This window comes from Protopterus annectens, chromosome 2.part1 (genome assembly GCF_019279795.1).
Source record: "Protopterus annectens isolate FY-2018-M chromosome 2.part1, PAN1.0, whole genome shotgun sequence".
In the NCBI taxonomy this organism is placed as follows: Eukaryota; Metazoa; Chordata; order Ceratodontiformes; family Protopteridae; genus Protopterus; species Protopterus annectens.
This window is the reverse complement of record NC_056729.1, coordinates 862,812,108-862,828,252: the sequence shown is the minus strand read 5'-3', so window position 1 is coordinate 862,828,252 and position 16,145 is coordinate 862,812,108. Positions and strand designations below refer to the sequence as shown.

Below are 16,145 nucleotides of genomic sequence, written 5' to 3'. Positions count from 1 at the left end.
TGTTAGAATTACTTATATAGATTCTAAGATGGCTGCCATCCTATAGACACTGTTGCTGCCTAACTCCTGAGGGAGATAACTTAAAAAAACAACTAACTGGGTATAGAGCTCAGTTATTTGTAAAAAATAATGCATTACTTCAATTACTCTAAACCTCCTATAACACTTCACCACAGGAAAAAAGCACTTCTACTTCGAAAATGAAGAGGTTAATCTGGGCCTATAATACCTTATCTAATGCTAAGCACATGGTGATGACACATATCCACACTGATATAAGAAACTAAAACAATGAGTGAGAAGGTCACTGAAAAAAACAATCAGAAAAAAATGAAAACTCCAGCAAAGCTAGAACTTCCACTGAGTGATTTCCCAAACTTCTTGTATTAGAGGCACATGGGATATATGCAAATGATCCTTATGAACATCAGATGTTTCAGCTAATTTTTAATAAAATAAAATAAAAATAAAACAAAATTGGTGATTCTGAATGCCCATGACTTGTTTCATCATTTTAATGGACATTTTCAGGCCAATAAAGCCAAACCCCACTAGTTGTGGATATGCATATTTCGGCCTTGTTATGACCTCATCAGCACAGCACAAGCAGAGTGTTTGACTAAGCATTAGAAACACAGGGCTGTTATACTCAGCTGATGTCCATTATCATTAGAGTCACTGCAAAACTATCCCAAACAACAAACTAAAACAATGAGTGAGAAGGTCACTGAAAAACCAATCAGTAAAAACAAAATGAAAACTCTTGAGTGACCTCCCAAACCTCTTGTATTAGAGGCACATGGGATATATGCAAATGATCCTTATGAACATCAGGTGTTTCAGCTAATTGCCGATTCTGAATGCCCATTACTTGTTTTGTCGTTTTAATGGACAATTTCAGACCAATAAAGCCAAACCCATTAGCTGCGGATATGCATATTTCAGCCTTGTTATGACCTCATCAGCACAGCACAAGCAGAGTATTTGACTAAGCATTAGAAACACAGGGCTGTTATACTCAGATGATGTCCATTATCATTAGAGTCACTGCAAAAATATCCCAAACAATAAACTAAAATAATGAGTGAGAAGGTCACTGAAAAACCAATCAGTAAAAGCAAAATGAAAACTCCAGCAAAGCTAGAACTTCCACTGAGTGACCTCACAAACCTCTTGTATTAGAGGCACATGGGATATATGCAAATGGTCCTTATGAACATCAGGTTTTTCAGCTAACTGGCGATTCTGAATGCCATTCTTTCTAGATCATCTGCAAAAAGAGTCAGAATATAACTCAAAAACTATACGTGAAATGCAACAAAAGTTAACTGATCTTGAAGGAATAACATTATAATAAGAGGGCTTCCTAAACAGATAGATCAATCTAATCTTGTAACTACTGTTCACCAGATCTTTTCAATACTTCTTGAAAATCCATCTGAGATCAAACAAATAATTATAGAAAGAGCACATAGAGCAATCCATTTCTCACAATCTACTGATAAACCCAGGCAGGTGTATGTCAAGTTTCTAAACTATCAGGATGGCACTAAACACTTCACATAGCCAAAAAGAAAAAAAATCCTTTAACTGGAATGGCAAAAAATAGCTCTCTCTCAAGATCTCCCTTTACCAATTAGGCAGGAAAGACAAAAGTTTTCACCCTTCTGCTCTTACTTGATCCAAAAGAAAATAATGTTTCAAATGCATTATCCAAGCACTCTATCCTTCCAGTACAACTATTCAAAATTTACAGTTCAAACAGTCAAGGAAGCAAGGGATGCCTTTTTAAATGCCTTTAAGGAGCTTCCCACTGAAGAAACCACTAAAAAATGAAAATGGACTAATCCTGTATTGAATACACACCTCATTTCTTCTGATCCCATTGCCCAGGCCTAGGAGTGAGGCATGGCATGCTTCCAGCTATGGAGATATGTTTTTATTTTATCCACTGATGGATCCTAAAGCTGCTAAACTTGAGTTTCCACATTCAATCAACAAGTTACATTGAGTTTCACACTGTATTACCATCCCTGCACTGTTCTGGCATCACAGTGATGAATTAACTTCCTGCTTCTCTGTTCCTCACTTTCTTAAAGGGGAACTACCCATTTATCGCTTTGCAGTCTAAAGTTGCCTTATACATTGTTCTATTCATGGAGTATGAGATTAGTCTGAAAAACTAAAAAGATCTTCTTGTTGCTTTGCAGTTATTCAGGTGACTGTTCATTCTCAGAATGACTGAACACATTAGATATGCCAATATTTTCTAATGATCGAAAAGTGCTTTAGCCTATAGAGTATGAACAGCTTTAACTGGAAAAGGCACTCATTTTTTACTTTCAGTATAAAATTTAATCTTAAGTATGCACTGTTTATATTGCAAGAAAGGAAGAGATAAATTGCCTTACTTAATAAGTTCAAGTGTAATGAATATAGTGATTAAATGCAATATACAGCTTAAAATTATTTTTGTTGCAAAATGAATCATATGTGTATGTTTTAGTGAAATGGGCAGCCTTTATAACTCAAATAGAAAATAGATGCTACAACAGAATTGAGTTCATGTTGGTACAGTTTTTTGTTAAAGAAGATCATACTTTATTATGATGCTGTCATAATGTTTGAGTAACCCTGCAGAGTGGGAGGTTATACAAATTATATAATGAGAATGGACTATGTTACCAGTTTTAAGCTAAAAGTTTGCTGCATTCTCCAGAATGAATTATTTATGCTGCTATCTTAATACAGTTAAAATACAAGCCCTTTCTCTGTTTATGTTGGTAAAACAAGATCACTTACTAAGTTTGAAAGTAATTATTTTATGTCTTACAGTTTTTCACAACAATTATGTAATTCTAAGTACAGATTTCTACAGGTTACTCTACTAGCTGTTGTTTATGTACAATATATGTCTATGAATTGTCTGGGATTGTAAAGTATACATCTCACCTATTAGGGTTGCCTACTGCAGGTTTTAGAGTATGACAAGTGGGGAACTAAGATGGTTACCATCCTATAGCCACCTATTCTGGTGACTTTTCCTTTTCAGAATGGCAAGGCACAATAGCTATATCAATATCTTTATAGGCATATGTTCTGGTTTTCTATCTGGTTTTCTAGATTCCTTATGTTTATTTGAGTAAAGTCTTCAACATTTTATTTGACCCATAGCTGCTGTTAAGAAGCAACTGGTTACTCTGGCAAAGAGTATGGAACTTGACCTGGACAAACCTCTCATGCATATGCCGCCTTAATTGCCGATACTGTTGTTAACTTTTGGAAACGTTTTCAATCATTGTTTCCATACTCTTATTTTTTTATGTTGTTTTCAGATTATCTCTTTGTTGTTACCTCTATTTTGCTTTTCCTGTGTTTATTAATGTTTACATACATAGGTTGATTTTGCTCCGCAGCTGACCATTCCTATTTTACCAGCAAATGTAAGAAAATGGAGCACAATATAGTATATTTTCATGAGGCGTTGACCAGTTGTAAAGTTCTTTCTCAGCCCTGGATCAGTGCTTAATTTTGATTTTTTTGGCATACCCATGTATCACTGATATAGAGTGTATCACTGATATAGAGTGTACCACTGATATAGAGTGTATTGCTCTCTTTTTGTCTCATGCTTGCCTCTGATGACACCCTGCTCCTCAGTATACTTATCTGATTGGTTTTAGTTCTTGAAATGAGGAGCCATTTTGTGGGGGTGGATTGGATCTGCCTGTACTAGAGATACTGTTATATTATTATTATTATTTTTTCTAAAGCTTTAACTTACAATTATTTTGAAATTTCTCTTCTTTTTAAACAAGGGACAAGTGAAGAATACAATGCTTTGTAGTTTGTGTATGTGATTTTATGTACTAATAGTGTAAAATATCAATGGCTATAGTTTTTTTTTTACATGAAGGGGTATACTTCGCAAATTACTTTTAATCCTATAGACTTGTTTACTATTAGGCCTACCTAATATTATTGGAAATGCCATGGGTGCATTAATTATTAACAGGGACTCTTTCAGCCTTACACTGAGGTCTTTCACTTGTCAATTTCCAGCCTTGCTTGCTCTTTTGTTTTCAAATGTATGCACCTAAGACATTGTCTATCATCCTCTATATTTCAGCCCTATACCATTTACACCTTTAAGAATCTCCCATTAGAAGCTAGGATTGTAGTGGTAGGTGTTTTAGTGAAGATATGCTATTCTTATCTTCATCAAACAATGTTTTTATTATAGGATTTTCTGATTTAAATCTAGGTTATATCAGAGACGATATACTGAAAGTTATATGCACTATTCTCTCATACCTGTCTCTGCTCATTACACTAGTTAACTCTTCCTGGCTAGGTAGTTATGTGAATAGGCACAGAGTTTGTGCAGGAAGAGATGATTGCTTTTTGCCCTTAAGGCAAACTAATTATTGCTGCCTGCTGGCAATAAAACTAATAGTGTTGGGGGAGCAATTATTATTAAAAAAATATTTTCAAGGAAACATCCTATACTATGATAAGGACCTAGAAGGAAGATGGTATTATCTGTCAATTAGGTGCCCATTCCTAGACAAATCAGTACTGCTCTTAAATATCTATGCCCCATATTCTAGGCCACAAGATTTTTTTATGTCCCTATATAGGTTCATAGGTTCATACTAGGCTATCTGCCCTAGGGCATTTATAAGCCTAGCCAGAGTGTGTTTGGCTTTCGCCACCCATTTTAAATTAATTTTGCTATGCCCTTTTTTGAGGTTAGTATACTGTGCCTCTGTCTAACAGTGACACAGAAGTGATACCCGGGTAAACCTATGATCTCCCATCCACTCATCAAGATTCCTCTTGAAGAGAGTCAATGAGGGACTCTGCCTAACCTGGACTGGGATTTTATTCCAGAGTGAAGGGAGCCTCTGGGTTATGAATCTGTCCCTCCAGCATGTCCTATTTATTTCAGTGCTGAGGTTCAAGTCTCTTGAGCGCGTAGCTCGATGGGATTTGGATTTTCTGAGGTGCAGCATGTCCATCAATTCCAGGTTGGACATGACTTTATACATCAGGCACAGATCGCCTCTGAGTAGGCGGTATGCCACTGAGTAGAGCTGGAGTTTCTTTAACTGGGCAGCATATGGCATCTGTTTGAGCCCTTTGATCCTCTTGGTGAGGTACTTTTGGGGTCTTTTCAGTTGCTGCAGGTGTCTGGTAAGGTACGTCCCAAAGGGGCATTGTACTCAATTATGGGCCTGATGAGGGATGAGTAAAGAGCACGATGACCTCCCTGATCTAGATGTGAATCCCTTCATGATTAGGTGGGCTATATAAAATGTTTTTCTAACCACTTTGGCCACGTGGTTGTCAAATGAGAGATTGCTATCAACTTGGGTCCCCAGGTCCCTAATTACTTCTTCTGTACTTAATGGATTACCACCTATGTGGTAATTTGTGGGCACTTTGTTTTTGCCAAAGGGGATGACTATACACTTTTTGGTGTTTAGCTTGAGGCCATGGCTCTGGCACCAGTTGTCTGTTTCTATGAGGCCCTTTTGGAGGATGCTTGTGTCGGCTGGAGAGTCGATTATGGTGCCCAGTTTACAGTCATCTGCAAACTTGGTCAGCCACAGTCCTTCCGTGTTGGCCTGTACCTCCGAGAAATATATACCGAACAAGAGAGGTCCCAGGACTGAGCCTTGTGGGATGCCACTTGTAACTGGTTTAGAGTCTGACATGGCTCCAGCAATTCTAACCATGTGGGTTCTGTCCTTGAGCCAGTTTGCAACCCATCTAGTGACATAGGGGTTTATATTTAAGCTGGTGAGCTTATCTATAATGCCCGAGTGGGGTATTGTATCGAAGGCTTTTGTGAGGTCCAGGTAGGCTGTGTGGACCACCTTCCTGTCAATGGCCTTGGTGACTGTTTCAAAGAAATCAACCAGGTTTAAGAGGCAGGATCTGCCCTTAACAAAGCTGAACTGGGTAGGATCCAGTGTCTGTAGGTCCCCAATATCTTTATTTATGAGGTCCATGATGATCCTTTCCAAAGCTTTGCAGACCAAGCTAGTCAGGCTTATGGGGCGATAGTTTCCAGGATCCATTGAGGCACCACCTTTGTGGAGAGGGACCACTGTTGCTGTACGCCACTCTTTGGGTACATATCCTGTAGTAAGGCTGAGATTGAACAGTAGTTTTATGTTTGGGTTTAGCTCTTCTTGGAGTTCATGTAGGACGCAGCCTGGGACACCGTCTGGTCCCATTGATGCTGTGTTTTTGCTTTGGAGAGGGGCTCTTACCTGAGCATCTGAGATGTCAGGGGCAGCACTCTGCTGGGATAGATATTTGCCCTTTTGGTGGGGGAGAAGTTTGCTGAACCTGTCAGCTAGGATGTTGGCAATGTCTGTGGGTTTGGTGTATTTTTTGTCATTTTGGACTAATTCTGAGCATATCTGGGAATTCCCACCCAGGTTCCTAACATAACTAAAGAAAGCCTTGTGATTATCCTTAGTGTCCTGTGCAATTTTTCTCTCAAAGCTGGCCCCATAGTTTTTTGCTAATACTGATCAGGGATGCCTTCCCTTTTTGGGATTTTGTTCTATCATGTAGTAGCTTCCTCCTTCTATTGTATAGTTTGTTTATGGCTGGGGTCCACCAGAGAGGACGTCTGCCTTTGGAGGATTGGGTCTTGGTTTTATTTGGGATTGCATGATCCATGCATTCCTGAAGGTGTTCATAGAATGTGTTTATAAAGGATTCTGCAGTCTGGGCTGTATTTTACACAGGCCTGGGGACTTTGAAGGATTCCACCTCGGATTTGAGGAGTGTGAAATTTGATTTAGAGAAGTTTTTCACTGTGGTTTTCTGGGCAGGGGGTGGAGTCGGGATGTGAATATCCAGTGAGATTAGTTTATGGTCTGATCTTACCAGTGAGGGATGCACTTCTGGTCTGGAGCATAGAGTCCCCATGTTGGTGATTATCAGGTCCAGTATGTTTTCCCCTCTTGTGGGAGTGGTAGCAAGTTGTTTCATAGCATTTGAGTTTATAAATTCTAGGAACCTTTGGGCTAGGGTGTTGGAGCTAGAGTAATGCTCCCAGTCTATGTTTGGGTAGTTGAAGTCACCCAATATAATGGTGTTTGGAGAGACCTTCATATTTTCCAGTGTTCTCAGGAAGGCCGAGTAGGGTTCCTGGGTTTGGGAGGGTGGTCTGTAGCAGGCTATAAACTGGAAGGCAGTTTTACCCACTGTTAGTTGCACATGGATAGTCTCTGATGCTTCTCGCTGTGCCACCAACCGGGAGGTGTGGGTATCTTTGATGAATATTGATACTCCCCCTCCTTTTGTGGTTCGGTCCAAGTTTTGGGGCCGAAAAGCATGGTATGAGATATAACCTGGTAATGCTGGGGTGCTCTCGGGAGCCTTGAACCAGGTTTCTGTTACTGCACAGATATCGATGTTCTCCATGCTAAGGAGAGTTTTGAGTGTGTGCATCTTGAGGTTTAGACTTCTGGCGTTGAGTAGCATTACTCTTAGTTTCGTATCCCTTGTGATACCTATGGAGGTGGGTTTGTCTTTTGAGCCTTGCCTAAAAGAGGCACTATGGGGGTAGCAAGAGCCTTTGCCAATATCCGAAAGCCCAGGGGTGACAGGTGCAAACCGTCCCCAGCGAAGCATCATGGCTTGTCGAGCATGTCATCCCAGGCTGACAGACATTGGATCCCCTTTGAATGACACCAATACTTAAGCCAATTGTTGAAATTGATCATCTTGTCTTCATATTGTGGCATAATTCCTGGTGAGGGTAAGATGCTACTCAAGGTCAGGGTCATACCAGCCTGGGCTACATGCTCAGAGAGCTCTTCTATGTCTCTTTTCATGTAGTCCAGGGAGGTATGTCTCAGGTCATTCACACCAGCATGGACAATGACTGAGTCATATTTGTACTTGCCTTGGAGTGACCTGAGTGCTTGTGTTATGTGGCGGATCCTAGCGCCCGACAGGCAGCTCACCGTGACCTTCTCCTTGTTCAGCCTGGTGAGCGGGACGTCAGTGTGCCTGATGATAGAGTCACCTATTACAAGTGTATCAGGTGTGTTGTTTAGCCTTAAGGGCTGTGACTGTTCGGCACACTGGCTTTGTGAGCTATGTGTTGCATGTGTTTTGTTTTGGGGTAGCGGTTGCTTGGGTGTCTGCTTTGGAGGTCTCTGCTGCTTAGGCAGATTTTTATTTAGAGCATCCAAGTATGTTTTTGCATGTTTATGTGTTTGGTTTGCTGTCGTGGTAGGTCTGTATGAGACTGGAATTGTAGTGAGTGTGGTTTCCTTCTCCTTCTGACTGGTTACACCAGTGCTGAGTTGAGAGAGCTTAGCCTCCAGTTTGGCTATATGGTTGCATCTCTCACAGGTGTTGGAATTTGTTGGGAGGAAGAGAGGATTGTCTGTGTACATGAGGCAGTTGTAACATTGCCTCAAGATTCCCAGATTCACCAGCTGGACCGGAGAGGAGATTGACAACTGACCTTTGGACATGCTAGAATAGTATTGGGAATTCCTTTATAATTGAAAAAAGGGGCCAATGGAGAACAAGGTACTCAAGGGGAGTTTGTGAGGGTGTAGTGCTTTTAATTTTTTAGTGCTGACTTAGTGAGCAAGTGCCAGGTAACTGAAATGCAATGTGTTACAGGTAACGTAAATGCAAAAATGACAAACAGTAACTTTCTTTCAAGTGAAACAAGGAAATAAGTACAGTAAGCAATGCAGATATCACTAGGGATCCACAGAAGCACTGAAAAGCCACATTTTAGGTGGAATTAGCTTTTCAGGGAAATAACAAGCAAACAAACAACAATCATACAAACAAAGCTATATTCAGCAGGCCTGGATCTAGTCTATGCTACAGCAAACAAGGTGTACCAATTTCAGTAAGAAACAGTTCAAATATGCAGGCACTATAAGCCTTTAACCAGAAATTCCCAGCTCAGAAGGGCAGAGTCCAGCTTCTCCTCCCACAAGAGTTCAGACCACGAACCTTCTTAATGTAAAATAACTGGCCTGAAGCCCAAGTGCTTAAACCATACAGGATACTATCCCTATTTCTGAACTCGCATTACATTATAGGTGGGGACTGGAATTCTGTTCAGGATCCCTTATCTGACAGAGCAAACATAACTAGTACATATGTATATGCTACCTCAACAATTTCAGAATTAAAGAATGACTTTAATCTATTTGACCCATACACTTTCCAGTCTATAAGCTCACCTAAAATCAAATGTGCATATTATTGCCCCTGTCATAAAGTCCGGTCTAGGTTGGATTTCTTCCTAATATCAGGGTTCTTTCTTAATTTTAATATCACCTTTCATACTGAACCTAGAATTGTTTCTGATCATTCAAAAATCACCCTCTTCTTGGATTGTCTCACAAATATTACTAGGGGGACAAGGAGATATAATTGGACTCTAAACTAAAATCTCCTACCTAAAGGTGAAATAGTTAAAGATATTGAGCTCATTTTCATGACCTTCTATCCACATATACTGCTTCCCAAATCCCTTTCAATATTCAATGGGCCTCCATAAAAGCAATGATTAGATCCTTTTTTATTAGTAAAGCCACTTACTACAATAAATTATACAGTGCTAAAGAAACCTCAATCAAAAATAACATCTCCCAACTGGAAGCTATTCTGCAGTCTACATACAATCAAGAAACTGAAAAACAATTAATACGCTTTCAGAAAAAAATATATTTACTTCAAGCTAATCAATTATCTCTTCCCGAAGTATGAACATTAGCAAATTATGCAGAGTGGTCCCAAATGCCTTCCAAATTATTGGCTAGGATGACTAATCAAAGAATTCCTTCTCCTATAATAACTGAGTTAGAATACCAAGGCAAACATACTCTTCCAACTATGATATTGGTTTCATATTTAAAGATTTATACTCTGAATGTACAATGACCAATCCCCATATCTAGAGGAACAGGAGTTGAGTAAATTCTTAGATCAGATTAAGTTTCTGAAACTTTCTCAAGCTCAACAAGACTCATTATCCTCTGCCATCACTCAACAAGTGATCATTATGGCTATAATCAGTCTTAAATTTAAAAAAGTTCCAGTTCTTATAGTTTCAAAGTGAAATTCTACAAAACATTTAGCTTGAAAGTCTCTAAAAGTCTTACTTCATCTTTTTAACTATATTAAGGATAATAAAATTACAGAGAAAATTACAGACCCACATTTAAACACATCTAAAACTATATTTATTCTCAAAGAAAATGCTGACCATAAAAAACAATGGAGCTACAAACCGATATCTTTAATTAACTTTGATACAAAAGTCCTGGCTACCATTATGGCCAGTAGATTAAAACCAATCATCCCCTATCTTGTGTCACCCAACCAATCTGGATTCATCCAACACAGACAGACCTGTGATAATATGCTCACTCTTGATGCATTGATGATAATTTCTAGCAAAAGTAGAAGTTCAGTATATATATTGTTGCAGTTGATGCTTCTAAAGCATTCAATAGATTAAATTTAAATTTCCTACTATTGACTATGCCCCACTTTGGTATACCTCTAAGTTTTATCCAACTCATTGAAATTCTATACTCCAATACTCACACCTTTTACAGATTAATTGGATGAGCTCCTCTAGGGTTGATATCAAAAATGGCACTTGGCAAGGGTACCCAATGTCTCCCTATTTATTTAACTTATACATTGAACCTCTACTTTTACTTGTATCACAGAAAACTATCCACCACATCCCTATCATTCATGACAGCAAGATTACCATGTCTGCATTTGCTGATGACTTAAATATATATTTTTTATGGTACCCCCCTCAGATCTCAAGAAAATCCTGTTCTCTATTGATTTGTTTTCTAGATTTGCCAAGTATAAGCTTAACTCTGAGAAATCTTCAATCTTTTCCATCAGTCATGCACACCGGTTAAGCATTTTTCTTTTCCAATGGAAATTAAGTTAAACTGCTCCTTGAAATACTTAGGAATCTATTTCCATCAAGGTATTAAAATGTTTTATCAAAACAATATTGTGAAACTCTGGTCCACTATACAACAAGATCTTCTTAGATGGAATAAACGTCAGCTCTCTCTTTTATCAAAAGTGGCCATTATCAAAATAAACATTCTTCTAAGACTGTTATATGTCTTCAATGCCTCTAATTGTGTAGTCTATAACAACTTTTTTAAAACACTTAACTCTTCTTTATCAAAATTCATCTGGTTACTAAAGTCAGTCAGAATCACATACAGAAAATCAGTCTGTCCTAAAGAGAAAGGAGGTCCTGGACTGCCTGACTTCAAACTCTACTATGACATAATTAACAGTAATAGATTAGTCACAATTTCTGAATATAACAGAAACAATAAGATCTGGGCTCCAACCTGGGTGAAACTGTTCTATAACTATATTAAAACTTATAATATTAACCCTAGAGTTATTCCATTTCTTAATGAGCAAAATTTGGGAAATATTAAACTGCATACTTCTATAAAGAGATTTAGTTGACCACTATCCTTTACTTTGACTTTCACTCTGCTCAGCTTTAATCACATACTTCCTTACCTCGCTTCTCATTCTCTATCTAACTTACCTTTTCCTGTCCATTAGCTTAACTCCTGCAAACCTCCCCACAAACGGCTCTAGTAAGTAACTAATGTTTTTATAGAACTAACACTCTATTTACTGTAATTATATAATTATATCTCACATTATCTGCAATTTACTGTAATAATATATATCACATTATCTGCATTAGAAATGATTATCTTTAAATATTTGTAATGTGTATAATTTATTTATTTATTTTATTTTTATTTTACATTTGTTGACCGGGCTAGTCTAACTGGATATATGCCCATTTTCAGTAGAGGCCCAGGGAGAAAAGCTCCACATAAAAACAAAGCAGAATATTGCAACTACAGATACAGTTCACTTCTCAGACAAAACAGCTGTTTACATGGTAACATAGTAATCATGATAGATAGCATTTTTTTTTAAGACCAAACAATCATAGAAGAAAAAAGTATTTAGAAGGTTGTGAGACATTCCATAATCAAAGCTGTATATATGTCACAGAAGAACAGATAATTATTTACAAGGCAGGGACACATTATTTAAAAGGCAGTGACTTATCTATAAGGCAGTGACACATTCATAAGGTCCTTGTTGGGTACGATCATCCTAACTTATAATAGTATCTGAGAAGAATGAGTTTTTTACAGTCTCAAGTTAGCTAACTGATCAGATTAACAGAGGGATAGGAAGGTGATGGTCTTAAATGTAGCAATGAAGTGAGTAGTATTTAGTGCGAGAACCTAGGGTAACAGGAAGAGGAATCTTAGTCTGGGTTGGTACAATGACATAGCCAGTGGGTTGTAAGGTATATTTTGAGTTTCTTTTTGAATAGAGGAGCTGAAGAAAGAGATGTGAGTTCAACAGGAAGTAGCTTCCAGATTTTTCCCACAGTGTTAGAGAAAAGTGAATCTCCTGCTTTATTGTTGGGTTTTTGTCTAGATACCAGTAGTTTATTTGTTGGGCGTAGGTTTGTAAGCTTTTTATATGGGGTGATTAGACTCATGACTATTGGTGTATTGCTTGGATGATAAAGGGTTTTATGGGCAATAATAAGTTGGTGGAATTGAATTTGATTATACAGCCCCAGCCAACCCAGTTGTTTCAGATTTTGGCAGTGGTGGGTTCTAAAAGGGGAGCTGGTTGCAAATCTGGCAAAGTTATTGTAGGAGGTTGCCAGCTTCTTGAGGTTGCTTTTTGTTAGATTAGTGTATATAGGAGAGGCATAGAGGAGAGTTGAGATAAGGTGGGTGTGGGCAATAGTAGTTCTAGCTATGGGAGTAAGGAAGGGTTTAATCTTATAGAGGGAGCCTAGTTTTCTGTTGAGTGATTTTACTGTGCTGTTGATATGAGTATCATAGTTAAGGTTGTGGTCTATTGTTACTCCTAAGTGTTTGGTGGTAGTATCAGGAGATATGACCATGCCAATATTAGATTTGATAATGACGTCAATTGGGGTGGACTTTTGTGTGGGAGTAAAGAGCAATAATTTAGTCTTTTTGGGGTTAAGGAGGAGACAGCACTGTAAGAACCATTTTTCTACTAATTCAAAGACATTTTGGGTCAGGGACTGCAGTTCAGATGGACCAGTAGTAGATGATATTAATGTGTAGTCGTCTGCATATTGTGTGCATGTAGCTTGAGGGATGTTTACATTTAGATCGTTAATAAAAATGGAGAATAGAAGAGGGCCCAATATAGAACCTTGGGGTACACCAAGGGTGACAGGAAAGTGGTTAGATAGACTATTATCCCAAAGCACTGCCTGTTGCCTGTTATCTAAGTAGGACTTGAACCACAGTAGTGCCTGTGTATCATGTGAGAGGGACTTAAGTATATTCAACAGTAGCTGATGGTTGACCATGTCAAATGCTTTTGAGAGATCAATAAAGATTGCGGAGGAAAGAGTGTTACTGTTATGTTTTTTGTTAATGTGGCCAGAAAATGTTAGGAGGGCAGTGGTGGTTCTATGGAAAGGTCTAAAGCTATGCTGAGAGTTAGCTAATAGGCTATTTTGGAGAAGGTGGTCTAACAGTTGACAGTGGATGCATTTTTCCATAATATTAGCTAAGGGAGAGAGTAGGGCAATTGGATAAAAGTTAAAGAGTTCTATTGAATTACCTCCTTTGTGTAGGGGATTATATGGGAGATTTTCCAAATGGATGGGATGGTACCTTCTGTTATGGTTCTATTTATTAGGATAGAAATAGGATAGGTTATAACTTCTGCTGCTATTTGCAGATATTTGGCTGGTAATAGGTCAGCAGAGGGGGTAGATGGTTTGAGTTTTTGAAAAAGGGTACAGATGAAGGGTGTAGGAACAGGTTGTAATTGAAATGAAGGTGGTAAGTTAGTTGAGGAGGAAGGCAGATTGGAGGATACAGGAGGTAATGAGTTAGCGAGTGATTGGATGGCTTCAGTAAAGAAGGTATTAAAGGCATCAGCAATTTGTTTGGGAGTCTCATGGGCTATTCCTGATGGGGTTGGTGATTTCGAGTGGCCTGGATGTAGGAGTCTATTGATACCTGTCCAGAATATTTGCGGTTTATGTTGGTTAGTTTGTTGAAGTTGAAAGTAGAAGTTTCTTTTGTCTAATAGTATTGATGTTTTAGTAGTATTTCTAAGCTGTTTAAATTTTAAATGATCAGCTGGGTCTTTAGTAGTGCGCCATTTGGCCCAAAATTTGTTTCTAATTAGTATTTTTTGCTTAGTTTCCTTTATTAGCCATGGAGCAGTTTTTGTCATGTTCCTAAGAGTACAAGTAGAGACATGGTAGTCCAAGATTTCTAAGAATCTGGAGTTGAAGTATGTCACTGCATCCTCTAGCTGGAGGTGTTTTAGGGGTGACCAATCGCACACACTAAGTTCAATTTGGAAGCTTTCAGGGTTAAAATGTTTATTGCAATAAGTGGTTCTGTAAGCGGTAGGGTAGGGAATATTAGTCTTTTGTATAATTATATATGTTAGTGAGTGGTCACTAATGTCGTCTGGTAAGATGCCTGCTTTATATGTTAGGGATTGAGTATTTGTTAGAATCCAATCTAAGGTATTGTTTAATACCAGCAAATATTGCAATTATCACTGTAATTGCTTTTTTTATTGCACCTTTCTGTGGAGCTTTTCTCCCCAGGCCTCTGCTGCAAAAGGGCTATTTGCAGATCAGTCAGACTAGTCCCGAACATCAAATGTAAAATAAATAAATAATCACTATACAAAAACTCTTCAATCCACTCAAGCTAGCTAGTGCTTTCAACACTTTGCAACCCCTCCATCTTAACCCAAAACGTAAACTAAATAATAGAATGCTCAACCTAAATCATTAGTCCCTCTTAAAGCAGAAAAGTGTACTGGATATCTATCAATATAGGAAGCAGTCACTTAGTGAGATGAGGACGGAGTTAAACCTCACTAAACGTTACACCATTATGTTAAGACAAAACTTAGAGAGCTTTCTGCTAAATTTTGGGTTGACCTTGATCCTGCTCCTGATGAAATAAATGCATGCAATACATTCTGGTTCTCTCTATTAACGAAAAAGAAAATGAAACAGTCTTCTCCAGCTACTGGACTAAGTTTAACCCATCAATCTCCCCAACTCAGATTACCCACTCCAGTCAAACAACTTTAAAATATATTCCCTTTAAAAATATATATTGCTCTCATCTAATGAATTTGAACAAAGCATACCTCACCCCAGGGAAGATTAATAAATTTGACCCATCGTCTTCCCCATTCTGCCGGTACTGTGATAACCAAAAAGGTGACATATTTCATATTGTCTGGAGTTGCAGATGTGCCTATACGTTATAGTGTTCTCTTAGGGTTCAACTACTAAAAATGGGATATGAGAAGGCCACCCTTTCTTGGGAATTTACCATGCTGCACATTCCTCCTTTATGCTTAAGGAAATTACAAAACCATATTTTAATCATCTAATTAAACTCTACATCACCCTAAATTGGAAAGACTGAGCTGTAATGACATGGAAAGGGTTCACACAAATGGCTATAAAATATTTATTAGCCACAAGTATCTAATGCACTGTCAGAAACGCCACCTGCAATTTACTGAATACTGGACACTTTGTTGAATATATTTTCATAATAATATTTCCTAATTTCTGTGAAGACCTTGGGGTTGGGGTTTAGGTTTTCTTTTCTGTTGCTATACCATGTTGACAGCCCCTTACTGTACCTGCCTCTTTTCTATCTGGGTTTACAAGTGTATCAGATTCTTCCCCTTTCAATTTCATTTTATCATGCAAAATTAAATATCATGCTTAGCAATATGGACAATTAGCATGTTTGTACATTTTTTCTTAACTGCTGTTTGTTACATATTGTTTGTTAATGCTTGAATGCTAAGGTTATGTAATTTCCAATGAATTTGTTAAAACTATTGTCAATAACGATTTTTGGAACAAAAAAAAGAAATACTTATATAAATTGAAAAGTTTCTCTTCATTCAAAACATGACATATACTAAAAGTTTCTTTTCATTCCTTATTCTGTAATAATGTGTATCATGACTGTGCACTAAACGCTCACTTT

The 16,145-nt window shown here is 38.0% G+C and overlaps 1 protein-coding gene across 3 annotated transcripts in view; it reads left to right on the top strand.

Moving 5' to 3' along the window:
• LOC122794259 (plasma kallikrein-like) overlaps positions 1-16,145 on the top strand; it is a 943,559-nt gene that overhangs the window by 844,251 nt on the left and 83,163 nt on the right. The window lies entirely within an intron of this gene.